The sequence below is a fragment of the Chelon labrosus genome, assembly GCF_963514085.1.
Source record: "Chelon labrosus genome assembly, chromosome: 14".
Lineage (NCBI taxonomy): Eukaryota > Metazoa > Chordata > Actinopteri > Mugiliformes > Mugilidae > Chelon > Chelon labrosus.
The window spans coordinates 21,148,023-21,168,865 of record NC_140347.1 but is presented as its reverse complement, the minus strand read 5'-3'; the positions used below and the strand labels follow the sequence as shown (position 1 = coordinate 21,168,865).

General features: G+C 42.9%; 1 protein-coding gene across 8 annotated transcripts in view; it reads left to right on the top strand.

Moving 5' to 3' along the window:
• The window catches only part of LOC311499447 (coiled-coil domain-containing protein 85C-B-like), a 42,946-nt gene that overhangs the window by 2,432 nt on the left and 19,671 nt on the right, over nucleotides 1-20,843 (top strand). The window lies entirely within an intron of this gene.

Sequence of the window (20,843 nt, the reverse complement as noted above, 5' to 3'; positions counted from 1 at the left end):
GTAGGGGCTCAAAGCAAGCAGCTTCAAATCAGATCACACAGGTCACATGTTATCCATCAGACATTCCTAAAATCGTGTGCCGTGAAAACCGTGAACGTAGCAGACAAAAAAGGATGGAAGCATGCATGAGGGAGACCTTAATCTGGAAACAAACACGCTACAACATTTTGGGTAGTGTTTGGCTGTCATTATGTAACATCAATATTGTGTCTGCAGTGCCCTTCTGTGTCTCTAAGCCCCTGTTTTGCTAGAAGTGAAAGACTTCATCACTGATAATAAATTTACAGATATGCTGGCTTGCGTTTCTGTACACGGGAGGTGTACTGTTTCATTGTTAAAATCTGTGCACTGGTAATGAGATTGATGCGATCTATTCATAAACAAAGCTGAGCATCACAGACCTTTCAGTAACAAATTTGCACTAGACATTACCTAATATAGCGTTTGATAAAATCAAAAACAAAGCAGTACTACACTGATCCTAATTTACTGTGACACGAGCTGGATTACTCTGAAGATCAAACAGGTGTTTCATTGCTCCTCTCAATAAATAATTCTCAAAACCTTTCTCAGAAAGGAAATTTAACTGCCCTCTGGCTGACACTAGCTCCTACGTGCCAGACGAGAAAGAAAGGGGTCTTCTTCTTCTTCACCAGGACAGATTTACTCAGTTGGCTGGTTTGAAATCCGAGTGGAGTGGCCATGTCGTGAGGTCAGATCTGGTCGTGGTGTGAGGTCTGCCGAGTGGCTTTATTTAATGCTGTCCAAATGCCAGTGGCTCCCCTGGGCATTTAGGAGACAAGCTAGAGGATTGCCACTCAAGTGCTAAATGAACGGCATCTGTCTGGTTGCCAGGAACAGACAGGAAGAAGTAGAGTAGGAGGAGAAGAAAGATGGAATGAGGCTGGAGTGTGTAAAACTAATAACTTCTATCAGCTACACGCTTGGGCTTCATACGTTTTCGGTCAAATGTTACATTTTATCATCGTTTCAGCTAAAGCGAAGTTTGAAGATTTCCATTTCTTTGGAAGCAAAAGAGGCAGTGGGAGAGGAGTGAATGAAAGGGAGCCCGGCACGGGGCCCAGTGTTGGGGGAGTGGCTGAATGGTGGTAAGGGGTTGGCTGGGAAGCTTGGGAGTGGAGTGGTGGGGACTGTTGGAGGGCATATTGAACTCAAAGTAGGTTGGGTTTGGAGCCATCCCGCTGCCTGCTTAATTGAATTTCTTGTGCATTGACACGGCTGACCAACCCCCCACTCCTTTTCTTTTGTGAATGTAGGCCGTGTGTGTGTGTGTGTGTGTGTGTTTACTTGGGCAGGGTTGTGCCGTAAAGAGTGAGGAGAGCAAAAGCTCCTGTTCAGAAGAAACAAAAGAAAACTCGAGATTTGTATTTCCAGACTTCTCAGCGTCTGCATTTAATTTTGGCGGTCCGGAGCTCAGTTCCAGTCAAACACTGCCTGAAATTTGATGCTGTTACAGAGCGCTCGCATTAGACACAGAGTATAGCTCTATGACATTAAGACAAGGTGGCCAAGCGATGCAGAGAAATGTTGCTTTGACACCAACCAGATGAACTGATGAAGATTTTTACTCCAACAATGCTCGTTGACCTTTAGCAGACCCCTCACACATTGCTCTGGCCTTTTAGCTGCCAGTGGCTTTTAGGAACAGTGTTTCAAACTCGGCACATAAAGACACAATAAACTAGCCACAGGGCGCAGTTACACCGTCGTAGAAAGAGAAATTATCAAATTTGGGCTGACATCAACACATTTTTCTACTTGTAACATTTCAAGATCAGCAGAAAATCTGTGGAGTACAGTGGAGTTAAGTTCTCATTAGGTGTTCCCATTTTATATAAAGTCTCTCCCTTTTATGGTTTCATCAATATTATGTACAACTTGCAGTTTCGACATTACTGCTGAATTGAGTGATCTTGGCAATAGTGGTACGGTCATTTCATGCATATGGACAGACACTTGTACACTAATGCAGGGTAATAAAAAGTAGTAAAAAAACATGAGCTGAGCAGGGACAACTGGTTCTGGCACGTGTCTGCTGCCAGAGTGACTTAATCCTTTACCCTTACACAATCTGTTGTGTTTGTTTTTTAGCCATGCGTGCCAGAGACCAGTAAGATTTTGAACTGGGCCCAATTTCTGACTTTTCTGAATTGACTGCCTGGCCAAAACGCTGGACGCCTCAATCCCCTTTCTACCTTAAAGGCTTGGTTATATGCTCCAGCAAATTCCAGCACAGCTGCGACCATTTACTTGCTAAGAACATTAAGTGCATTTCTATAAAATCTTGAGTGTTCCGTTCGGCCAACCAGCAACCCATCGTTGCGATGCTGACCTTTGCCGGAACATAATGCCAAAGACTCCAAAATGGAAAAAGCTGGTTTGTCAGCAACATCATTATTTTTCATTTTATTTCAATGACTCTGTTAAGAGTATAAAGGGCCAGACAAATAGTTTGCATACTACTGAGAGATAGTGACTCTGTAGTACAAATATGCCCTCTGAATGGTGTGAACTTTGTTCTGTAAGCAATTCAGGTAATGAGCTGGCTACTTGACAAGCAAGCAGTTATAAGCTTGTTAATTTGTTTCCCTGTTCAGTAAAAGTCTTAAGTGAAACTGTGTTCAAGCCTGAGAAAAAAACATCAAGAAAAAATGAGAGGCGCAGTGTAGAGAAAACGAGAAAAGCTCAGGGAGCATGCCCCGGCAAATATGTCGGTGTTTAGCACGCGAGCTAAAGTAGTTCACTGGATAACATTATGACTGGATATCTCAAAGCTACTAGAACCAAGTATTTATTACCAGTTTCAAATACCACATTAATTTCCCGACTTGGTTACCACCCAGCCTGTCGGCCTAAACCTGTCCGATAGGTTACTGAGTCACCGTAAGATTCATAAGAACTTTAACAGGGGGTTGGCTTGGTTTTGATTTGCATGTTGTATCAAATCCAAGGACCGGCTTCCCGCATCTGTTCAGTAAATCGTGTTCCTAAGAAGGCACGCTGTCTTAGTCACTCTGCCGACTCACCCTGTAAAACAACCCAATTAGGCTCAAATTAGGTTCAAATGAGTCCCAATTATCTTGCTGAGAAGTCATAAAAATCGTGTGTTTAAACTGTGATCTTTAGCACCTAACCTCTCTATGCGTGCACGTCTCTCAATATATGAGGTGCCATTGTGAGTGTGAACTCTCCCCCTCTCCCTTTTAGAGGCTTTTCTCTCACTCCCTCTCTCTTTTAGTTTTCCTTTTCTTTTACCCTTGGGCAGCGACATGACCTGAAAGCTGACAGTGAAACTGTAGAACCAGCCCTCCCAGTTAGCCGCCAGTATGTGTGTGTGTTTCATCACGTTAACATGAATTAGTCAGTGACGTAACACCCACATTCAGGTGTGACTGACACAGTTTGTCCTCCCTGTGAGGTGCTTTATCGGTAAGCTTAAAAGTGAACATGACCCATTTATATCCTTGAAATCACAATTTTGAAGTTAAGCGTCTGTTGTGGTTCCTTTTTATGAGATAGTCTATGCTTACTTTATTTACACCACTGCATAATCCTTATAATATGTATTTTTTGTCTGAGAACTGGTCAGGTTTCAGTATCTCTTGAGTTTTCTGAGGTAAATATACCTCAGTCAGTCACAGCCACCTACTCTTGAATTTCTCAGTGTGGGCTCCTTTCTTGTTTCAAAGGAAACCAGAGGATCAACAACACAATGGTGTTTTCCTCCCAGCTGTTGTTTCAAGTCATTGTGTGGCATATCTGCAGGACTGAAAAAGGGCGTCTAAGCAGGAATAGGATGTTTCTGTCGCTGACATCCTGTTTGTCCGCTCTCAGATTCATGTTATGAGTTCCTAGATGCTGAGTTGGTTTCTTGTAATCTCTCCCAGGATTACTTTTCTCATAAGAGGCCAGCACATCCACGGTGTACGTTCCAAACTTTGACTTGGTAAATAAACTGAAACTGTAGCTCTGAGATGATTTCTTAGGCTGTGCATGATTTGCTCCAGGTTTATAGATTAAAAAGCCCCCCTGAAGACCTTGTTATACTCAGTAAAACCTCTTTCATCTACTTCTCCAGGTTTTGTTGGTGTTTTGACTTCAGATACAGTTTAAGAGTTTCTCTGGAGTACGACAGGGATCTCTGGTTTGCGTTTCCCAGCATGCTGCCTGTCTCTGTGAGGCCTGGTCGCCTGATAACACAGATAATAGAGTAGAAACACAGCCGCACCGAGGAGAGGTTCAGAGAAAGGAGAATTCTCAGCTGTGTGCTGTCAATGAAAAGTCGGCTTGTCAGGACGTCCCACATTCCTGAATAAACAAAAGAGGAAGTGTGTCTCCGTCCCCTTTGTGACACAGCAGTCATGACACGGCATGGAAAGAAGATGGGAAACGAATGAAGCGCGAGTCTCCGGGTCACTTCTCGAACTTTTACCTCCATGTCTTTTCTTATCTGACAGACTTCTCTCCCCTCGCTCTCTCTCCATCTGCATCCATCCCTCTCACGATTCCTGTGAACCTGCTGTCTGATCTGCTGTCCTTTCATTCCCATCAACGCAGCACCCAGCCGACAGAATGAGGTTATAGAGCCAGCACGAGTCTTGCGCACACACACGCAGACTTGCTTAGAGATGTGATGCGTGGGCCTTTAACACAACAATACGTTTTTCAACAAGTCCTGGGTGCTTCATATTTGTGCGGTCGCCGCAGACATTTTGGAATTATATTTAAGTGCAGCTCGTCTCTCTGTGACTCCCTTTACGTGTCTGCTGATCCAAGTCGCCCCCTTATCTGATTGTGGGACAGTGTTGCTGCTGGAGGGGCTGGGTTGCTCAGTTGCCAAGGCAACGACGATGATCAGTGGACGGCACCCACGCCTAGACTTGGAGTCACTGAAGCATGGGGAAGTAAGGGGTAGGGGGATGGGGATAGGTTTGGGTATGGCTGGCCTCCATGCTGGTTGACCCATGCAGAATTATGCCAGCTCCAGTGAGCTCGGCTCTCGGCTCTCTTTGTATGTGTGTCTACTTGCTCTTTCAAAATATATTTATTGGCTACCTGCCAAATTCCAAACTTACTTTCTTTTTAGCTTTTGTTTTGGTCTCCACCAACTCCCAAGGTGGAACACTTGCTACCAGGTTATTAACCAGCTAGTTGGTAACTTTTTTTTTATCTCCTGTTTGCTCCTGGGCAAGTAAGTCATAGTGGATGTATCAGAGGGTTTTCACTTAAAGCAGCTGTTAGTGCTGGAAACGATGTTGATGAGTGTGTTGAGACCATAACAGTACAGCCAGGGGTTTATGAAACCCAACTGATGAGCCACAAGATGCCAAGATACTTAACAGAGCTGAGGGAATGCAGTTTTTTTTTTACTAGAGGCATCCTCTTTCTTAAGAAATACAGTAAAAAACATAAATTATAGCAGCACGTTTCATTTAGTATCTCTAATCCTTATCTAGAGTGACAGAGTTGACTAATTCAGAATGTTTTGCTTTAGTTGTTCTGATTAGACTATTAGAAATGTCGATGTAAAGTACGTATCTGGATGCAACCAAAACAGATTTTGTAGACTGACTCAGAAAACCATTATAGTGACTATATTTTCACTTTTGTTCAGCTTTCATGATAGAACTTTATGGTGGGGAAGCGTCTGTATCTAAAAGTTGTAGCTACAGTGTTTTGGCTGACTTGCCTTCAGTGCAGTATTGTATAACTACACCACATCCTTTGCTTGTTCCCCCGTTGGCAGCCTGCCCTTAACCGACTAAGGTTGATTTTATTGAGAGACACTGCCCTGGTGAGGCCTTTATTGACCTGCGTTACACGTCAGACAGCAAATGAGGTATGGAATTTAAAAGACTAACTGGGTTCAGCATAGTGACAAAAAACCCATCTGGGCCCACATCATGAAGCCAACGTCAGCAATTTGATTCTGTCTATGCGACACACCCAATGACCTTCGATAGTAGAACGGTCCCAGGTTGCCAAAAGTCAGCAGCTCGTAGACAGAACACCTCTTCATCAGCTCCTTTCGAGGCCTGGGAGGAACAAGGTGTTCATCTGGATTTTCTGCCTGTCAGCTCTTTGGGCTGCTGTGACATTGGAGACCCGAGTCAGCAGATGTCTTCACCTTGCTTCAGTTTACATGGTGCTGTCACCTTACCCCAACCTTTAGTCTAACAGTTATAGATTGTTTTCTTGAAAGCTTGGGTACTCAAAATGTGGCCACTTCTGGTTATACCCATATTGCTCGTTGGTTTTCAAGCCAAGAGTATGAATTCCTCACTGCAATAAAGTAATATGTAAATACTTGATTTCTTGCTTAGATGTCAACAGGACCACTGTCATGGTTAGAACTTCGTCTGATAACTGCATAACGGGATCGCATGCAAAAAATGTGAAACTGGCAGTGGGCCATCGAGATGGGTGAGATAATGTGTAGTTCTGACGGTCGGCTGAAGCATCTGGAATGAATTGTACAGTCTACAGCACTGTTGCTCCGGCCTTAGGAATTTTTTTGGGATGGTTTCAGGTAACCTTGCTTTTCTTTTCTGCAGGCTAATTTCCTCTTGCAGACTGGACTGTGTAACTTGGGCAAACATGTTTCTGCTTTGGGTTGGCCTGGGATTTGAGACGCACATTCTCCCTACTAGTTCTTGTTACTTGGATACTGGAAATAAACAGTTGTTGAAACACTGGGACGAGAAATGGATCAATCAAATGGTGGGCTTAAACAATTTTTTTTGAACACCTGGGTTGTATTATGAACACAGTGGTAAAAGTTAGAGATTTTTAGGGGCTGCAGCGTTGCCACCATACACTGTATAAACATGGATGCGGAACTGCTCCTCAAAAGTGAAGCAAGTAGAGCTCCCCCTGGTGACTGGGTGCAGCATAGGTCATAAGCTCCACCTTCTCCATGTAGCGGATGGGACTTGGGCCGAGCTAAAGCACTAAAATACACGTCAAATTTTTTTTTTCAAGGATTTCTGTCATTTTAAGTAGTTAAAACTATGTTAATGAATGTTCAAGTGTCAGTTTTGCTTTAGTTATTTAACGCTATAGAAACAGGATGTGACATAATGGCAAGCACCACTTTCCGTGCCAACCACTCCGTAAAGCGATCCCTTGGGACTGTGAGAGTTGTAAAAAAAAAAAACGTACTCCGCAGACTCTGACTGCAATCTCGCAAGATGACGAAAATAGCGTCAGTTTGGCCAATGCAAGGTAGTGGGGATACGTTGTCCATATTTATACAGTCTATGGTTTCCACCCTCCTCCTCCTTTCGGGTGTGCCCTACATTAAAGGTACTGTTGCCAATTGTTAGTGTAGTCTATTGTCATCATGGGGTTACACAGATGGTAAGGAAAGTAATTTCCTCCTGAACTGAAAAACTCAGAAAAATTAGTTTGTACGTTGAGAATTGATGATGTTTTTATTGGACCTGTGGTGGTGATCTTATCAAAATAGACAATGAAGCAAACAGCAGAGCAGCCACACAGGCCACATGAATTATTCCTAGTGTACTGAGAAATATTATAACCCTCAGTCCCATCTCACCTATTGGGCTCAAAACCTTTGACCTTAGATAAAATATGTAAAGAGGAAACTTGACAGCTGAAAGGCAGGTGAATCATAATGGGCAGGGTCAGGGGTCAGCTTTAAACCAGTAACTAGTAATACTGTGAATATATCATTGGTGGTCCCAACACATAAAATATTAATTCAAAAAAGATCTATCTTCCTCTCCCTGCGTTCCAATTGTGCGGCTCTTGAGAAACGCATAGTGACGACCTGATGGCGGCTGAAATTCCATCAAAAACGTATTACAGCACCCCATTTAACTGAGCTTGGCCTCCGATTATAAGGGCTGATCAAAATCATTATTGGTCTGAAGTGAGCCAAGTGTAGGGTGTTCGATACCACAGATTGTGACAGTCGTAAAACGCTTAGGTGAAAGCTGATAATCATGTGAAAATACAACCTCACAGAAAAGGAGTTTGTCTGGCTAAATCGATGATTGGCAGCAGAGGGAGAGGGATACAAGCATAAATGCATGTTTGGTTGCATGTATGTGGCATTGCTGGCATTGGAGGATATTTGTGCTGGTATTAATGTTCATGAAACAAGTATCAGGGATGAGATTATCTTAAAATCTAGAGATGTTCCTGGGTTTCTGACTGATCCTCTTTCTTGTTTAGATTAACATTTGCTGTCCCTAATGATGAATAAAAAACACTGAGTTGGCATGCAACCTCAGAATGTGGTCAGAGTGATCAGATTTCAATGCATCATGGATGCTCTCATACCTGTACTTATAGCTGGCCAGTCGTGATTAAATCAGATGGTACCCTCTCTTGTTTCTTTTAGAGCCCATTTATGTCTGATTACACATCTTTAAAGAGGACGTAATAGAGGCAGATGGATGGGAAGTGAAATGAGGCCCTGTTCATACTTGAAAATGAAAATGGTACAAAAATACCTAAGTACTCATGGCCAATTTTCACAGCTGACCACTTGTGGCTGGATCATCCAAGGCGCTTTTTAACGTCTGGGTGAACAAGGCCTGAGAGAATTAGGTTTGCGAGTGTTACGATGTTAGATAGTGAGAAAAGAGACGGTACCCTCTCTTCTTTCTTTTACAGCCAGTTTCTGTCGGGACGTGCTTCTAGAGTTTCGGATAGAATTGGTGGGTGTCGGAGGAGGCAAGCGGAGCCAGTAATTCATCCTCAGAGGGGCATCGCGCAGCATATTTCAAACTCCTCTCGCTCACACGCTGAGAGGAAATGACAGTTACGACAGCCAATTATAGCCAGTCTATTTCTCCTCACTGGCACCGTGGCCTCTTTGGTTCTGATCTCCACTCCTCCACTGCTGCTGCTGTTTTTAGTGAGAGTTCAGCATCAGCACATTTTGAGTCAGGCATTAGTTTGCAAGGCAACAGAGGTTGGTTAACACTTTATTTGGAGTGTCTCTCACAGGGTACTATGAGCACATCATATTTATATTTAGCTAATATATTGTATTCCCTCAGATTCAGGCCTTTATGTACTTAATCACAGAAAAACTTTACAAATCAGTAAAAACACAAGCCAGGACCTGTAAAATGCAATATAGCATCATATACTTGAAAATGGTGAAAATGCAGCTGCAGCTCTGACATATGCTCTGATGGCAGGTTGAACTGATCAGTGAACTCAGCGGACCCACACACTAGTTTGTTTCCTCACGCACAGACGCCGCCGCATAGAAAGCTCACGCTCTGAAATTCCACCCATTTCTTTGATGAATCCACCTTTGACCTCCAGCTGTCTCTGTATGTACCCATCACCATACCTTGCTAATCACAGCCTGAGCTAGATTGAGTAACAAAACAAACTACAAGGAATTTCAGGAGAAATTCTCTCTGTGTTATCTCCTATTTATCATCTCTTTCTATCTAAACCAACAAAAGATGTTAAAGATGATTAAACTACTGACTGATCTTTGAAACCTGGCAGAGGGGATGCCTTTACTATTAAATGGATGTGAAGAGTGGGATCCAGCGCTTCATCTCTACCCACCACTTTTTTAAATACATGGCACGTAGCCCTGCGTATGCTAGGCAGTTTATAAACCGAGGCCCCCTCTTAAACAGGTTTAAGTGACTTGTGCACTTGATGAAAACATCCTTAGTATTGTGCAACGCTGTGTTCCAACAGAAAGTAGAATAACAAAGGATGGGGGAAAGGAAGAGAGCGTCTCTGAGGGGGTTGCTGAGGAGAACCACTGTAAGGAGGATGCCAGGTTGAAGATCCACAAGCAACGGAGGACACTGCCGAGCAAGCAGTGTTCCCTTTTTGCTTGTTGCTAGGATACTATGCCCTTTCATTCAGTATTATGGGGTGTGCTTTACTGCGCTTTCTCCACAGAGTGGCACTTCCTTAAGCTTTCCTGCTGTACATCACTTACCCAGGGCTTGGACACATTTTTCTTGTCAACTTTCAACTTTTATTGTTACCTGTAAACATGTACAATCTTGTTGCAGAGGAATGCATCCAGACAGAGGGATTTTCGAACCTCTGGTGGCTTTAAATCTGTGTTCCCTCAAGGAGGAATGTTTGCTCTCTACCTACAGATCCTCCTTGCAGTCAGCACATGTACGGCAAACAATAGCAGTTGGCATTAACGGATGAAGAGGGAGGCGGTGCCATGTGCTAGTGGTTTAGTAACTCTCCAGGCCCAGGTTCTACACATGGTGGAGTATTTATGGAACATGAAAGAAGATGAAAGCTACAGTGTAAGCAGTTTCCATGCAGAAGTTAATAAATAACTGTGAAAATACTGGATGAGATAACAGTGCCACGAAAGCCTGCAAAGCAGAAAGAAAGCAGAGTTATGAAGTCAGTTGACATTGTGTTGATGTTGTATTGACCACAGTCATGCGCGGTGCGGTTCACCAAAAGGGTGGAAAGGCTGACGGAGGAGGTTTTCATGGAGCCCACATCAGTGGTTGTCAGCTGAGGACGGAAGAAAAAGGGAAATCTGAGAAATTATGAAAGCTTAGGGAAAATGTGGAAGAGGGGAGGTGGGCTTAGGGGTTGTGGAGGGTCAGGCGAGGAGTGCATGAGGCTGGATGGAGGAAAAACATGAACGGAGCAGGAGTGTGGACCAAAAACATGAACGGGGTACATTAAGCCGAGATGGGGCCACGAGAAGAAGATAAAGTACGGGAAGAGCAGATGAGAAGGAGGAGAAGAAGGAGAAGCTAAGGACAGGAAAAAAGAGGGCATATGAAAGAGGAGAGGATGAGGAAGGTGTCACAGCTGGAAATTGACCATACCCGGACCTTCACCTTCTGCTGCTTAGAGTTTAGCACGGAGAAATAAAAATACACTCTCAAAAATCCTGCAAGCACCTACAGACAACTGAAACAAAAAGACACACTGCCCAGCACTGAAAGCAAACTGACGTGACTGAGTAAATATTTCACCTTGCATCCACTCAACTCATATACTTGAGCTTTACATTTCTACAAAAAAAAATCTTGCAAATCGTTTGGCTGCAGAAACAACAGTGTATAGAAAGTAGTATAGTATTGTAGTATAGTAGTGTTAGTATTAACAATTTTAACTTTCTTTGTAATTGAGACACTCTGTACTATCCAAAGTTCTCTAGACTTGCGCATTACCATCAGTTGGTTTCACAACTTCAAGTGTTTCCAGCTGCTTAAATGCTTTGCAATCATCAAATATCTCGCCGGTGGTCTGAAGTTGACTTATTTACAGTGTTTTCTGTGAGTTACGACCTTCGGTGTGAAATATTGAACGTAGAATTCCGACTATTGCAAGAGTGTAGACGTTGCTAGATCTTGGGTGGGACCTCGCTGCACCTTTACATTTCTGAGGAATGTCAATATGAATGGTGTGCTGACAGGAACTTGGATGGAAGGAGGAGGGGGTGCAGCGTATTGACATTATGTTGTAATAAAAACACTGAGCCGGTTACGTAAGTCTTTGTCTGTGAGCATTCCCTTTTGCTGAACTCCCTCATGGGATACCACATGTGGAAAGAAACCTGAGACAGGAGGGTCAAATTCCACAGGGCAGAAAGTAAAATCAGGCTTATAGTTTGTTACTCATTAGTGTGTTGTAGCAGTATGGAAAAATATAGTTAATCCACCCATAAAAGCAAGGAATGTCTCTTTGTCTGTGTGTTTGTCTGTCTGTTGGCCTTTCTTGACAACCTCTCAGGTGATTGGTTGTATTTCTGGAGATGTAAACAAAGTGTAAAGTTTGAAGTTCGGGGCGGTTGTTGTATTTGTGCTGTTTGCTGCCCTTCGCGATCGGCCAAGCTGCAGACACAATGGCAGCTGGTGGAAAATCACATGACCACAGCAGGACATGTTGGTCTTCAGGTTGTGGAGAGCAGGTTCACAACAGTTTACAATTACCGTAGCTGCGATCAGAGCTGGCACGGTTTCAACGGACATTGCATTTTCTGATCATATACAGTTACATCGTGAGTGGGACCCAGCTCACACACTGCTGCTTATTCAATCTTTTGCTGTATTTTTTGGGGATGAGCAGATCTCAAGAATTGATCACATAAGTGTACATAAAAGCAGTGCATTTTTTTTTTGGCCACTGTGGTGACACCACACAGTTCCAAAAAAATCTATAATCCGTACAATCCTTCCTATACGCACTTTTGTCCTGTACAGTGTTGCAGGGAGCTGGAACCCTTCCCAGCTCCTACTGAGTTTAAGGCTGTCCACCTTGGCCAAGTCGCCAGTCTACCCCAGGGGTGATACACAAACTGACACATTCACACCCCTACCGGCAATTTACAGCTGTCAGTTAGCCAAACCTGCTTGTCTTTATATTGTTGGAGGAGTCACATGGAGCACGGTGGAACAGCCGTAGCTGCTTGGCCATCCGAACTCAAGGGCCTGCTCCTCCTGAAAACATTGAATCAGCTGAATTTTTAAGCTGAGACAGAGGAGCAGGAAAATTTTGTCTGGGACAAAAAGCGAGCATATGTTCCTGTTTGCTAATCCGGAGCTTTTGCAGTAAGATGATTAGAGGTTTGATAACCCTCCATTTGAAAAGGGGCACAAAAAGGCTGAAGGCTCGTTTAGAGCCATTTAGAGCTGATTTACCTCCTTTTTCGAAGCATAGCTTATTAAACTGTATTGTAATTCTTATCCTTATTTGGAATCTGTGTGTGATCCGCCTCTTCTTCCATTTCCCCTTTGTTACACCAAGTCGTCATCTTTGGCTTTTTCTTCTACTAGAGTCTGTTAATGATTTACTGTTGACCCCCTCAGTTTTCGCTGTAGGTCTGTTAGTAAGAGCCACTGAGTCAGAGTGAACACCTGGTCGCCGCTGTCTCCTTCTGATCAGTGTCACTCACTTTTAATGTGAGCTGACGCAGTGGCTCCCAGAGGACAGCTGGTTACACTAACGACAATGGAGGCCAAGTAGCGTCTGACCCAACTGTGCTGTCCAAGATAAAGTTAGTCTAGCTTCTGTTGTTGACTCATGTCTGGTGCTTTTTTTTTTCTTCAGTTGTAGAGGTCCTTGTGCTGATAGAGGTAATACTGGCAGGTTTTCTGTTAAGTTAAATGAGTAAAAAGCCTGTAAGGCCTGGGTGTTTGAAAAAATGACCAGTCAAAAATAGTACGATAAGTCTCTGGCCCCGTCACTTAACATAACAATGTGAATTTAAAGAAAAAAGAAATTGCAAGACATCTGTTTTTTGTTGCTGAATCATACTTTGGCTTGTTAAAGCACAATTAAAGAAATGGTTTGATTCCATTTGAATCCATTTTTGCTAAACTAATTAAGTCAACCAGCTGCTGGCTCCAAGTATATAAGCAAATTGTTTATTTTGTACGTATTGAAATGGTTCTTTCATAAAATTTCGTTTGAACTTTTGAAGAATTTATCAAATAAAACTGCTTTTGACTGTTAACATTTCCTCAGTAGGCTTCATATTCTCCTCAACCACCTTCTACGGTTCTACAGCTTCAGATTCCGCCGAACGGTGAAAAACGATGCTTTGCATTGCAATTATGGCAACCAGACCAAAAAAAAAAAAGTCATTAAAGACTGCAGCGGTGAGATTGATAGGCAGGCTACTGATTCTGCCCCGTCAGAGGAAGCATCAATCTAAACTGCCTCTGTAACCATCCCGCTGGGCAAATGATCGCCATACATCACAAAGTGAGAAAGCGTGACTTGATGACCAGATGATGGTGTGCCAGAGAGGTCTTACGTAATAAAATTACCAGTTAATGAGTTTCCATCAATCTTTATGAGGTAGTTATATATATATATATATATATATATGCGTGTGCCTATGTGTGAGACGGAGTCCTGCTATAGTCTTAATCAGATTGATTCAGGCCAGGTTAGCCATCTGGCTATAAACCTTTAGTCTTACTTGCTAATGGAATTTGTTCCTGTGATTCTGCCCTCGTTGTGTGTGCGGGCTTTTACCCCCTATACAAGCGACACTAATAAACCTAATGGCTGCACAGTCAGAGGCGGGATTTAGGCCTATTAAAAGGATGGAGTGCTGTAGTGGCACTTATGGAATTGGAACTCTTATGATATACCACTGCATAGTGTATGATGACATTTTGAATTGTTCCTACAGTATGCGCTGGGCTACAGAATATGCATAAATATATGTAATGCCATAATCTCCTCCATCATCCGATCAGATGTAATGGCCTAAATTTGAAAGTTGGCCGGGTGGCAGTAGCCGTAAATGCCATACTTGCCTTTAGGGTGTATATCCATGTTGTTTGTAATGACGCTGCTTGATGAAGCCATTCATTAGCTCTAATTAAGTGCTTACTGGCAAAATGAATCAGTGTCATGTGTGATTAGAGCCATGTTTCGTTGGGTTGCTGCGTGTTTTATTGATTGTATACCGTATAGAGCAGGCAAACACACACTACCAGAACACAATATGTGTGTTTCCGTCAGCTCAGACTTTGCATTATTGTGTTTCCTGTTTTCAATTAGTAGATCAGTGCAGTGGTTCTCAAGGAAAGCTGTAAAATTCTGACATCGTCTGCTAATCCGTTGGTACATTTGTGTCTGAAGGGCAGACTGAAGTCTGTGCCCCAGGTCAATTTAAACTGGAAACAATTAGACAAGATCAGACACCTTGGGAATGCTTGGCAGTTTTAAATATACAGAAGACGTGTGAGGAAAACATGTTTTCGATCTGTCAGCCTGTCAGGCGACAGAAATAACCAGCAGTCTAGCCTTATGTAGGCTTGTCAGGGCTCGTAAAATTTTCTTCTTCAAGGGTCGCTGGCATTTACGCTCCCTTGACTCTTTCTCTCCCTGATGTTCCACACCTTTGACATCATCTTTAACATTGCACAAATATACATGAAGCGCATAAACCTTTTCACTGAAGCTCCTAGAAGTCTTCTTGCCATTGGCGAAGGAGTGGAAGTGTGTGTTCAGACACTTGACACTTGAAGATTAAAATGTTATTTTGCTGCTGCTGCATCTTACAAGAATCTTATCTTAATTTTCTATTATAGACCAAAGTGATTTTGAGTAAAAAATGACTCAGGGATAATAAGTCCTGGCTAACCTTGTTTTCTTCCATTGTGGACGCAGCCAGGTCTAACCAGTCATAATGGGATGTAATAGAATTCCCTTACTTATTAAGCCTGTTTATGTCATGTCTGCACAGCATCTCTTGTCTGCCTACTGAACGTCTTGCCGTCGTTCTCCTGTTTCCTTTCTAATGGCCTTTGTTCCTGACAACTGCAGAGTATAAATGCCGTCGCTTTCCCTTAGTTTCACTCTGTCTCAAAACACTGGGCTACAAAAGGCTACGGAACTCTGGTCCAACATCAATCCAACTTTAGCTGTGGTTTGGATGAGATAACGAACTACCTCGACAGCCCTTACATAAGCTATTTTTCCCTTTGTGGCCATCACTTTGCTAATAGCCTTCAAAAATCCATTTTTATCCCGCAGTGGTCAGTTATAAGTAGGGGTTGTACAGACTAGTCGACTAGTCAGTTTGTTGACCTTACTGCTGTGCCGTGATGCTTTAAGCATCATGTCAACTAGTCACGGATCACGCAGCTATAACAACACGGACAACTCCTAGAAGACAGGTGAAGAGCCCAGTGGGTCATTGCAGCAAACTAGCAGCGGTTCATCAAGTGTGTGGAAATACTTTACTGAAGATGAAGCCCATACTACCGTGACATGCAAAATATGTAAATCAGTCCTGAAATACAACAAATGTACTTATGCAATGCACACTCATCTGAAAAGGCATACGCTAATGTTAGCAGAGGAATTATCCAAATCCTCTCGACAGCAGTTGCAAATGAACAATTTGCTGGCGAATTTCATTGTCAAAGTTATTAGGCCTTTAACTGCAGTACACATAGAAGGCTTTAGAGAAACACTGCAGTTTTTTTTATTTATTTTTATATTTTTTTATACCCGGCTACACTGTACAGTCTTACAACACGCTGTAGAGTACTATTAAATGCTGTTGATGGTGCTGAGTTGCAGCCTGTTTTTATACAGGCTATACATATCTGCAGTGCACAGTATATAGCGCCTGAGCTGTCTGTTCTCAGCATATGTATTCAGGTCAAGAATATAGATTTAATTGTTGCAAAGCATTACCTTCTGCTGTGTATTTATTAGTGACGTCAACAGTGACTAGTCGGTGCCGATTTGTCTTGACATGACTTTAAAAAATCTGACGTTGTGCAACCCTTAGTTGTAAGTTGGTAAATTTTCATATGACACAAGTTGAATGGACAGTTTTGTTTATCCAAGTTGCCCAATTTGAGAGATCCACCCTTGTCCTCTCTATTAATTACTTTTGTTCTATACATTAGAGAGCTTTCTTGACGTTATTCCTTTGCAGAGTAACTCATGGGATTTCCTACATGTTGCCACAGGTAATGCCATGGTTAGAGATATAGTCAAAGCAAGTTAGATTTCGTCAGCACTTGGATAGAACAGCAGAGCCACAAGTTGGATCTTGCCTGCCTTCCTTTTCTCTGTGATTTGCATTAAAATGAAATCATACTGGTTATTAGTGGTGTAAACAGTAATGCAACCACTACATGATGTCACTGGAAAGAAAAGGCTATTTCCACAGGATTTGAAGAAGAACCGCCAGTTGCACATTGCATCAGTACCCACACGGGGAGATGGGATTTTCATAATAAAGGGGTTTCAGGGTTGTACTTATGGAAGGAACGTCCTCTGTATTTACCATCTAACTGCTCGCTGCTAGACTCTGCTTGCATAAGCACAACCTTTGCCAGCTCAGCAGTCAGTCAGACAGGCAGGCTTTTAAAGGAATGCAGATTTATGCAAATGAGACTGCTGTGGGGTTTGTGGTGGCAAAACCGTGGTAACGGGGAGAGGAATGAGGTTAAATAGGGCTGTGGGCTCTGGTAGGACGTTCTCTACCCGCAATGCCCTCTGGTGTTTGTTTACACAGTGCGGTGCGGTGGGCTGTAGGTTGTGTGGGGTAAAGCCAGCCATCTCGTAAGCCTCTTCTGCAAAGCCTTTCATGGGCACCGTGGGATAGCTTGTTGGTGATATCCAAACGTTTAGTTTTTGGGCAACATATCTGTGTTTTTGTTATCAAAGGGCATAAGTTAAATTTCTATTTATACTGACACTTTCAAAATGTGTTGAAATTAGTTAACTCACCAGGTTAATATTCATAAAGGCCGCTAGCAAAGGACTTGTAATCCCCGCAACAAATCATCCCATCTAAATAGCTGATGATACCGATATACATTCAGACAAAGGGTGCGCTGCTATTTAACAGACACATAATGCAGCGATTCCACCATCTTCGTCTATGCAAGGAGAAAATGGTTGACTGATCTAGAGGAATGTAGCATCCCATCCCTGAATCAGACGAGAGTTACGGCCCTTGACACTGAAGGTCAAGGGCCATGAGTGTCATTGAGTGTGAGATAGCAAGAAGCTTTTTCCGTCTTCTTGGAATGAGAAATACTGAATGGAACACATTGCACTCTCCTGGAAGTGTTAGTAACCTCAAAGGAGAGACGTTTTTTACCCGAAAACTCATGTGCACTCATTACAAACATGTTTTAAATAGTTTGGGGCTTGACCCTGTTCACCTTTTTTAACACAGACGTGAGAAATGTGGAAAGTATGTGGAAAGTAATCTGCTATACAACATAAACCATACATGTGGGTGTGTTGAAGAGTTGTGGTACAACATTCTGTAGACAAATAATAGCTAATCCATCTCCAAATGTCACTAAGCTTTTCTATTTTGTCTCGCAGTGAATAGCCACAAAACACACACTCACACGCACGCACACACACACATGCACACACACATAAGCATAGTAATTAAAGGTGGTGACCAAATATAAGCTCAAAGCTTTGATTTCATGGGATTAAACTACAATGGCTGCCTGATCGCCATTCTTCTACCCTAATCAAAAGATTAAGGGCATGGGGCAGTAGGCAGTGGCATGATCATCGAGGAAACAAATAAACTGACTGCAGCACCACTGTGTAAATGTTCTGCACCCAAGCAGTGGGGAGCGCTAAACCGTGACATTAATTTTATAAGACACTTGCTAACAGCTTTGTCTGCTGTCATCCTGCAGATCTCCCACCAATAATAAGGGAACTTGTTATTTCTAAATCCCAGCCACAAATTAGCACACGGGCTTGTGCTGTATGAATGCAGTCACAGGCGCGCGCACAACGCCACACGGGTGTAAACGTGTTTTCAGCTGGCGCGTGTGTGTGGAGCTGCAGGGGCGCAAAAGGCGTCCGCTGACCCTGCAACGGTGATGACGACGAGCGGAGGAGACAGCAGAGGGACCCATCAGTTTGCTGGACAGGATGCGTGATAGGAACAAGCAAAGTGTCAGCTGGAACACCTATAAATAAACATTCTTTTTCTTTTAAATGCTACCAGAGATGCTGACAAACCAATCAACAGCTAGACATGAGAGATTTAAACTAAGCTTTAGTTTCCACTCAGTAGACATTAACAACCCCTGGTCATTTAAAGAGCCCCCCCGGACCTCTACACAACCTTGAATGAATACAATGGTCTTGGCAATGCACTTAAGATGTGAATGCTGTGACTACTTAAAGTTAGTAGTGATTTTCTGTCAACTTCCAACCGAAGACTGATTTGCAGAAACTGCCTGAAAGATGCCCAACCAAAAGTTCAAAACCACTGACTGTATATAAAGATGAACTAACCTTCTTTGACGTCACACATAGGATTCCTCCAGTGAGGTTTTGTAGCTCAGCGTGGTGGCTGCAGCTGTCTCCATCTTGGCAGGGGTTGTCTCCGCGATGTATAGGCAGACGGCTAGTGACCTGTGATAGCACTCGACCTGTCACTCAAGTCACGATACACGCCAAATCATTCATAACTTTAAGGGATGCTGTATCTACAATCCGTGGATTATATAAGAAATCACCGTTGTACATTGTCACTTAACTACAGAGAGATGGAAATCATGCTGCCAAAGCTGAGTCTTGGAGATGGCCTCAAGTGGTCACTGGAGGAACATTCATTCATTTTTCAGTCCCAAAGGTTGCCAATACTTAAACTACCTGTTACTATAGTAACATATAAATATATGATATCTCATTTTTGTCAAGGAGCCAATTAAGAAGGTGGTTTCTCTAAAGATTACCTAAAGAAGAAGTAAACAAAAAGGTTCTTGAACAGCACTTGTGTTATCAGTATCTGGTTGAGGTCCCTGGTGCACTCATGACCAATCAGCTGTCTTCTTTTCACTGCATGACCACACAGTGCTCCACAGGTTTATGATATTCATGTTTTCCACCAAAGTGTATGAAATATTTATGCCACTAAAAACTCCTCAAGGCATACTGTCCTCTGGAGTGAAAACCACACAGAGCTGTCACCTGTTGTCAGTCAGTCCTGCTAGGCTTTGCTGTTGACAAGCAACGACCGATTAAAAAGCTGATTTCACCTGATCAGTGTTTAAGAGCTGCTGATACACACAAGCCATCCTTTTGAAGTGTAATCCTTTCACCACATTAACTTTCACACTAGTCGCTCAGCATGGGTCGTCTCCATTCAAGTATTAAGTAATACTGTACTGCTATCACGCAAATGCAACGACTCGCACACATTCTCATACACATGAAAAAACATGTCTCGCTTCTCCCAGAGCGCACACACCCACATATGCGACGGGAGGTGAGGCGCTCTTTCCCTCTTTCTCAGAGTGGGTGCCATGTCTTGTCATATGGGGTTAGCTCCCTGCCAGCTGATGAGCCAGCCGAACCTTTGAAGGCCTTCCAGGGTCCCGTGGCTTATGTGCTTGGGTTGCCAGGTTCTGCCATCCCCCTCATTAATGCAGCATGGGTGCCCACTTAACTTGTTCGTCTCTGTTCCTCTGGCTGGCTTGCCCTGACCATGACAGATCGTTGCGCAGCCAAGCAGACGAGCACACACAAACTTGCTAAGTGCATGCACCCATACATGCGCATCCCAATGCATACGGACATGGCACCGAATATTGCACTTTGAGTCAGGTTAATTGACCGAAACAATTAGTCCACTAGTCAGTTGATTATTTATAGCTCCTTCCTTCGCAGTGACACAGAACAAAGAAATGTTCGCATGTAACTTTGACGAACAAGAATTCTTGTGTCAGTTTTGTAGGATAATGACAAGTGCAATGCCCACTCTATGCATATTTAAGACCTCCTTTGTTCATGGTTGTCATTTTAAAATGTGTTCCAAGGTGGCAGAATTAAGAGGTGTTTAGTAACTAGCTACATTTGATGAAACTGAATTGCGATTGTTCTTTCAGTCACCTAAATTAACGCAAACACTGTTTTGGAAACTGCATTAAATTTGAAGTTGTGAATGTGCGACCGTTAGCGCTATAAACTGTATATGTGCAGTACTAGAATGAAAAGCTTGCAACAATAGCTGGGACTGAGCTAATCCTACAATTTTAGCCAGTCACAAAAATAATTGAGCTGATTAAACAACAATGAAAGTAATTACTATTTACAGCCCAGTGAAACTATTACTTTCCGTTGATTGTTGCTTGGTTGACTAGTACCAAGTTCTGACTAGAGGCAGTGGTGTCTCTCTTCTCACTTTTCCTTTATTCGTCTTTTTTCCTTCCCTCTGTTTTCCATTTTTAGGGCAGGCCTCATTTTCCCAGCATGAATCCGCTCTGTTCCATATTGTTTCTTTGAAAGTTGCTGGTTAAATCGAGATGTTTTAGTAGGATAATGGGACTTTCTGTAACCAGTGAGGTCTGGTTTCA